Source organism: Pan troglodytes, chromosome 3 (assembly GCF_028858775.2).
Source record: "Pan troglodytes isolate AG18354 chromosome 3, NHGRI_mPanTro3-v2.0_pri, whole genome shotgun sequence".
NCBI classification, from domain to species: Eukaryota; Metazoa; Chordata; class Mammalia; order Primates; family Hominidae; genus Pan; species Pan troglodytes.
In genome coordinates, this window is record NC_072401.2 from 89136109 (window position 1) to 89144698 (window position 8590).

Here is an 8590-nt window from a genome sequence, read left to right on the forward strand (position 1 = left end):
TTTAGAGAAGAACATTCAGGTGGGTAATGGGCTCTGCAAGGTGAACACCCAGATCCTTCCTTCGGGACTGAGGCACTCATTTGCTCAGCTGTCGGGAGTGTTGCTTTCTGAGAGCTCATAGCTGAGTTCCTCTGCAGGAATTGCTGAAGGAAATGGCCTCACCCAAAATTACACTCACTACCAGGAGCAGCCCACATCCCAAGACTGGTCAACCATTAGTACAAAGACTTCGACCCCTTGCCTTAATTCAGGGCAAGTCTCAAGGGACATTACTGCTTCGGAACTCCCTGTGGAATTGGCTGAGGCCTGTCTTGCAACTGATTCACAGCTCAACTTCTCCATCTGCCCTCCTACTTCCCTCCTTCACTTCCTCCTGCTTCCCTCCTCCTCTTACAGGTATTATATTACTCCTGAAAGCATTCTCCCATCTACATCCTATGTGGACATGTCCATCTGGGGAGGGGTGGGAGCATCCAGGTGGGGACATCAGCACTTTTTTTTTCTTTTTTTGAGATGGAGTCTTACTCTGTCACCTAGGCTGGAGTGCAGTGGCTCGATCTCAACTCAGTGCAACATCCATTTCCCCAGTTCAAGCGATTCTCCTGCCTCAGCCTCCTGAGTAACTGAGACTACAGGTGTGCGCCACCACACCCAGCTAATTTTTGTATTTTTAGTAGAGATGGGTTTCACCATGTTGGCCAAGATGGTCTCGATTTCCTGACCTTGTGATCCACCCGCCTCGGCCTCCCAAAGTGTTGGGATTACAGGTTTGAGCCACTGCACCCAGCCTCAGCATTTTTTAAGTTTATTCCCACTAATCGTCCCATGGCCCACACCTGCTCTTCACGTCTTGATTTTGAACTCAGAGCTTCAGGATTTCCCAAAAGGAATGCTGCTAATACTTGTTTACTTTTTTTTTGTTTTCTATTCAAATAAATCCTATCTGATTTCAGTCCTCTAGGAATTCTTTAGAATTTTTGATCCACCGATATCCCCTTTCCCCTCACATCAGACAGGTAATGTGCCAACATGGTAATAAGGTTTGAGGAAGGCACATCTTGAGTGTAAAACACAGTCATCATTCTTACAAACCACAAAAGGATCTGATGACACCTTTTTACAGTATCCTTTTTTAAAAACTGCTTACATTTTAGTGAAATGTTACAAAGAAATAAAGAAGACAAATGTGCTCAGTCCATCAGCAGAGATCAATGTAATCAGGCTGCTATCTTGAGTTAGAATCTCCTTTTCCTGTGAATTTTTTCCTCCAAACTTTGAGGTTTTGTAGCAATACCAAAAGGATCTACAGAGTTTCAGACAAAGGGCTTATTACATACTTGAAGGTATTGTTTTTTTACATTTCATTTCACTGATGTTTTGAATTATGTTATCTTGAAAATAAAAAATGAAAAAAATTATGGTGTTCATATACTTATTTGTACTGTTCAATACTTTTGCAATGTCAAAATAAATATAATTCAATTATTTCCACAAAAAATGGCTATTAAGTTTCATGAGAAACTACATATTTATATATACTCTCTAAATATTTATGTCTGTTTTTTTTTTTTTTACACAGAAGTTAGGGCCTGCGCAAAGAATGGTTACTTGTTATATAACAATTGAAGATGGCCAAATAGGAACAGCTCCAGTCTACAGCTCCCGGTGTGAGTGATGCAGAAGACGGGTGATTTCTGCATTTCCAACTGAGGTACCGGGTTCATCTCACTGGGGAGTGCTGGACAGTGGGTGCAGGACAGTGGATGCAGCACACTGTGTGTGAGCCGAAGCAGGGCAAGGCATTGCCTCACCTGGGAAGCACAAGGGTTCAGGGAATTCCCTTTCCTGGTCAAAGAAAGGGGTGACAGACGGCACCTGGAAAATTGGGTCACTCCCACCCTGATACTGTGCTTTTCTGATGAGCTTAAAAAACAGCACACCAGGAGACTATATCCCGCACCTGGCTCAGAGGGTCCTATGCCCATGGAGCCTTGCTCATTGCTAGCATGGCAGTATGAGATCAAACTGCAAGGCAGCAGCAAGGCTGGGGGAGGGGCGCCAGCCATTGCTCAGGCTTGAGTAGGTAAACAAAGCAGCTGGGAAACTTGAACTGGGTGGAGCCCACCACAGCTCAAGGAGGCCTGCCTGCCTCTGTAGGCTCCACCTCTAGCGACACGGCATGGACAAACAAAAGGCAGCAATAACCTCTGCAGACTTAAATGTCCCTGTCTGACAGCTTTAAAGAGAGTAGTGGTTCTCCCAGCACGCAGCTTGAGATCTGAGAACAGGCAGACTGCCTCCTCAAGTGGGTCCCTGACCCCTGAGTAGCTTAACTGGGAGGCATCCCCCAGTACAGGCGGACTGACACTTCACATGGCTGGGTACTCCTCTGAGACAAAACTTCCAGAGGAATGATCAGGCAGCAGCATTTGCAGTTCGCCAATATCTGCTGTTCTGCAGCCACTGCTGCTGATACCCAGGCAAACACAGTCTGGAGTGGACCTCCAGTAAACTCCAACAGACCTGCAGCTGAGGGTCCTGACTGTTAGAAGGAAAACTAACAAACAGAAAGGACATCCACACCAAAAACCCATCTGTACGTCACCATCATCAAAGACCAAAGGTAGATAAAACCACAAAGATGGGGAAAAAACAGAGCAGAAAAACCGGAAACTCTAAAAATCAGAGCGCCTCTCCTCCTCCAAAGGAATGCAGCTCCTCATCAGCAATGGAACAAAGCTGGATGGAGAATGAAATTGACGACTTGACAGAGGAAGGCTTCAGAAGATCAAACTACTCTGAGCTAAAGGAGGAAGTTCGAACCAATGGCAAAGAAGTTAAAAACTTTGAAAAAAAATTAGACGAATGGATAACTAGAATAACCAATGCAGAGAAGTCCTTAAAGGACCTGATGGAGCTGAAAACCACGGCATGAGAACTACGTGATGAATGCACAAGCCTCGGTAACCGATGCGATCAACTGGTAGAAAGGGTATCAGCGATGGAAGAAGAAATGAATGAAATGAAGTGTGAAGAGAAGTTTAGAGAAAAAAGAATAAAAAGAAATGAACAAAGCCTCCAAGAAATATGGGACTACGTGAAAAGACCAAATCTACATCTAATTGGTGTACCTGAAAGTGGTGGGGAGAATGGGACCAAGTTGGAAAACACTCTGCAGGATATTATCCAGGAGAACTTCCCCAATCTAGCAAGGCAGGCCAACGTTCAGATTCAGGAAATACAGAGAATGCCACAGAGATACTCCTCGAGAAGAGCAACTCCAAGACACATAATTGTCAGATTCACCAAAGTTGAAATGAAGGAAAAAATGTTAAGGGCAACCAGAGAGAAAGGTCGGGTGACCCACAAAGGGAAGCCCATCAGACTAACAGCTGATCTCTCAGCAGAAACTCTACAAGCCAGAAGAGAGTGAGGGCCAATATTCAACATTCTTAAAGAAAAGAATTTTCAACCCAGGATTTCATATCCAGCCAAACTAAGCTTCATAAGTGAAGGAGAAATAAAATACCTTACAGACAAGCAAATGCTGAGAGATTTTGTCACCACTAGGCCTGCCCTAAAAGAGCTCCTGAAGGAAGCAGTAAACATGGAAAGGAACAACCAGTACCAGCCACTGCAAAAACATGCCAAATTGTAAAGACCATCGAGGCTAGGAAGAAACAGCATGAACTAACGAGCAAAATAACCAGCTAACATCATAATGACAGGATCAAATTCACACATGACAATACTAACCTTAAATGTAAATGGGCTAAATGCTCCAATTAAAAGGCACAGACTGGCAAATTGGATAAAGAGTCAAGACCCATCAGTGTGCTGTATTCAGGAAACCCATCTCACGTGCAGAGACACACATAGGCTCAAAATAAAGGGATGGAGGAAGATCTACCAAGCAAATGGAAAACAATAAAAAGGCAGGGGTTGCAATCCTAGTCTTGGATAAAACAGACTTTAAACCAACAAAGATCAAAAGAGACAAAGAAGGCCATTACATAATGGTAAAGGGATCAATTCAACAAGAACTAACTATCCTAAATATATATGCACCCAATACAGGAGCACCCAGATTCATAAAGCAAGTCCTTAGTGACCTACAAAGAGACTTAGACTCCCACGCAATAATAATGGGAGACTTTAACACTCCACTGTCAACATTAGACAGATCAATGAGACACAAAGTTAACAAGGATAACCAGGAATTGAACTCAGCTCTGCACCAAGCAGACCAATAGACATCTGCAGAACTCTCCATCCCACATTAACAGAATATACATTATTTTCAGCACCACACCACACCTATTCCAAAATTGACCACATAGTTGGAAGTAATGCACTCCTCAGCAAATGTAAAAGAACAGAAATTATAACAAGCTGTCTCTCAGACCACAGTGTAATCAAACTAGAACTCAGGATTAAGAAACTCACTCAAAACCACTCAACTACATGGAAACTGAACAACCTGCTCCTGAATGACTACTGGGTACATAACGAAATGAAGGCAGAAATAAAGATATTCTTTGAAACCAACAAGAACAAAGACTCAACATACCAGAATCTCTGGGACACATTCAAAGCAGTGTGTAGAGGGAAATTTATAGCACTAAATGCCCACAAGAGAAAGCAGGAAAGACCTGAAATTGACACCCTAACATCACAATTAAAAGAACTAGAGAAGCAAGAGCAAACACATTCAAAAGCTAGCAGAAGGCAAGAAATAACTAAGATCAGAGCAGAACTGAAGGAAATAGAGACACAAAAAACCCTTCAAAAAATCAATGAATCCAAGAGCTGGTTTTTTGAAAAGATCAATGAAATTGATAGACCGCTAGCAAGACTAATAAAGAAGAAAAGAGAGAAGAATCAAATAGATGCAATAAAATATGACAAAGGGGATATCACCACTGATCCCACAGAAATACAAACTACCATCAGAGAATACTATAAACACCTCTACGCAAATAAACTAGAAAACCTAGAAGAAATGGATAAATTCCTCGACACATACACCCTCCCAAGACTAAACCAGGAAGAAGCTGAATATCTGAATAGACCAATAACAGGTTCTGAAATTGAGGCAATAATTAATAGCTTACCAACCAAAAAAAGTCCAGGACCAGAGGGATTCACAGCCGAATTCTACCAGAGGTACAAGGAGCAGCTGGTACCATTCCTTCTGAAACTATTCCAATCAATAGAAAAAGAGGGAATCCTCCCTAACTCATTTTATGAGGGCAGCATCATCCTGATACCAATGCCTGGCAGAGACACAACAAAAAAAGAGAATTTTAGACCAATATCCTTGATGAACATTGATGCAAAAATCCTCAATAAAATACTGGCAAACCGAATCCAGCAACACATCAAAAAGCTTATCCACCATGATCAAGTGGGCTTCATCCTTGGGATGCAAGGCTGGTTCAACATATGAAAATCAATAAACGTAATCCAGCATATAAACAGAACCAAAGACAAAAACCACATGATTATCTCAATAGATGCAGAAAAGGCCTTTGACAAAATTCAACAACGCTTCATGCTAAAAACTCTCAATAAATTAGGTATTGATGGGACATATCTGGAAATAATAAGAACTATCTATGACAAACCCACAGCCAATATCATACTGAATGGACAAAAACTGGAAGCATTCCCTTTGAAAACTGGCACAAGACAGGGATACCCTCTCTCCCCATTCCTATTCAACATAGTGTTGGAAGTTCTGGCCAGGACAATCAGACAGGAGAATGAAATAAAGGGCATTCAATCAGGAAAAGAGGAAGTCAAATTGTCCATGTTTGCAGATGACATGATTGTATATTTAGAAAACCCCATCGTCTCAGCCCAAAATCTCCTTAAGCTGATAAGCAAATTCAGCAAAGTCCCAGGATACAAAATCAATGTGCAAAAATCACAAGCATTCTTATACACTAATAACAGACAAACAGAGAGCTAAATCATGAGTGAACTCCCATTCACAATTGCTTCAAAGAGAATAAAATACCTAGGAATCCAACTTACAAGGGATGTGAAGGACCTCTTCAAGGAGAACTACAAACCACTGCTCAATGAAATAAAAGAGGATACAAACAAATGGAAGAACATTCCATGCTCATGGATAGGAAGAATCAAGATCGTGAAACTGGCCATACTACCCAAGGTAATTTATAGATTTAATGCCATCCCCATCAAGCTACCAATGACTTTCTTCACAGAATAGGAAAAAACTATTTTAAAGTTCATATGGAACCAAAAAAGAGCCCGCATTGCCAAGTCAATCCTAAACCAAAAGAACAAAGCTGGAGGCATCACGCTACCTGACTTCAAACTATACTACAAGGCTACAGTAACCAAGACAGCATGGTACTGGTACCAAAACAGAGATATAGACCAATGGGACAGAAGAGAGGCCTCAGAAATAACACCCCAGATCTACAACCATCTGATCTTTGACAAACCTGACAAAAACAAGAAATGGGGAAAGGATTCCATATTTAATAAATGGTGCTGGGAAAACTGGCTAGCCATATGTAGAAAGCTGAAACTGGATCCCTTCCTTACACCTTACACAAAAATTAATTCAAGATGGATTAAAGACTTAAACGTTAGACCTAAAACCATAAAAACCCTAGAAGAAAACCTAGGCAATACCACTCAGGACATAGGCATGGGCAAGGACTTCATGTCTAAAACACCAAAAACAATGGCAACAAAAGACAAAATTGACAAATGGGATCTAATTAAACTAAAGAGCTTCTGCACAGCAAAAGAAAACACCATCAGAGTGCACAGGCAACCTACAGAATGGGAGAAAATTTTTGCAACCTACTCATCTGACAAAGGGCTAATATCCAGAATCTACAATGAACTCAAACAAATTTACAAGAAAAAAACAAACAACTCCATCAAAAAGTGGGTGAAGGATATAAACAGACACTTCTCAAAAGGAGACATTTATGCAGCCAAAAAACACATGAAAAAATGCTCATCATCACTGGCCATCAGAGAAATGCAAATCAAAACCACAATGAGATACCATCTCACACCAGTTAGAATGGTGATCATTAAAAAGTCAGGAAACAACAGGTGCTGGAGAGGACGTGGAGAAATAGGAACACTTTTACACTGTTGGTGGGACTGTAAACTAGTTCAACCATTGTGGAAATCGGTGTGGCGATTCCTCAGGGACCTAGAACTAGAAATACCATTTGACCCAGCCATCCCATTACTGGGTATATACCCAAAGGATTATAAATCATGCTGCTATAAAGACACATGCACACGTATGTTTATTGTGGCACTATTCACAATAGCAAAGACTTGGAACCAACCCAAATGTCCAACTATGATAGACTGGATTAAGAAAATATGGCACATATACACCATGGAATACTATGCAGCCATAAAAAATGAAGAGTTCATGTCCTCTGTAGGGACGTGGATGATGCTGGAGACCATCATTCTCAGTAAACTATCACAAGGACAGAAAGCCAGGCACTGCATGTTCTCACTCATAGGTGAGAATTGAACAATGAAAACACATGGACACAGGAAGGGGAACATCACACACCAGGGACTGTTGTGGGGTGGGGGTGGGGGGGATAGCATTAGGAGATATACCTAATGCTAAATGACGAGTTAATGGGTGCAGCACACCAGCATGGCACATGTATACATATGTAACAAACCTGCACGTTGTGCACATATACCCTAAAACTGAAAGTATAATAAAAACAAGCAAACAAAAAAACAATTCAAAAGAAATGGAGGACCTTAAACTGAGAGGCCCTTTATCAGGAAACAAACTCTGATACTACTTAATGTTACTGTGGGTTCAGTGACAGGCACAGCCATGTGCTATTTTATAAAGATTTACATCTGTTCAAATTTTCTGAAAAGTAATTTGATAATCAATTTTAGAACTTAAAAATATGTGTGATTTCAGATTTAGTAATTCCATTTCTAGGAATCTTTACTAAGGAAATCGTCAGAAATTTAGTCAAAGATACACTTTTTTAAATGTAAACATTCAACAATAGGAATAAAGAAATTATGATACATAGATGTGGAAGAATATTATGCAGCAATAAAAGATTAGGTTTTAAAATATTTTTAATAATCTAGAGAAGCCCTAGAGGTACTGCCAAATGTTATATGATTAGGGGAGGGTAGGGGGTGGGAGGAAAACAGGAATCAGAAAGGTACAGAGGGTATTTTAACTACATCTGTAACTAAAAGACTGGAGGGGCACGCACCCAACCTTAACATCAGTTAGCTAAGTGGTAAGTTTAAGAATAATTTTAACTTTCTTTCTTGCCCTTCACTATATTTTCTCTTTTTCCCTCTAAAATTAGTAGTATCAATTGTCAGAAAATAATATATTTTAAAATTGAAGGAGGGCATAATAGCAAGTTTCAGTTGTATAAAAAGTCTGTGGAGGCAATGGATTTCTGGTTCTATGACTAGAAATATGGATAAATCTGGAGCTGCCTACAAGTGAGTGAATAATTATCATTTTGATTTTTTAAAAATTTAAATTTAAATTTTTATTTTTTTGTGACAGGGTCTTGCT

The 8590-nt window shown here is 40.5% G+C and overlaps 1 pseudogene; it reads right to left on the reverse strand.

Annotated features, from left to right (window-relative positions):
• Positions 1–1006: 1006 nt before the first annotated feature.
• Positions 1007–1103, reverse strand: LOC112209144 (small nucleolar RNA U13; annotated as a pseudogene).
• Positions 1104–8590: the final 7487 nt, after the last annotated feature.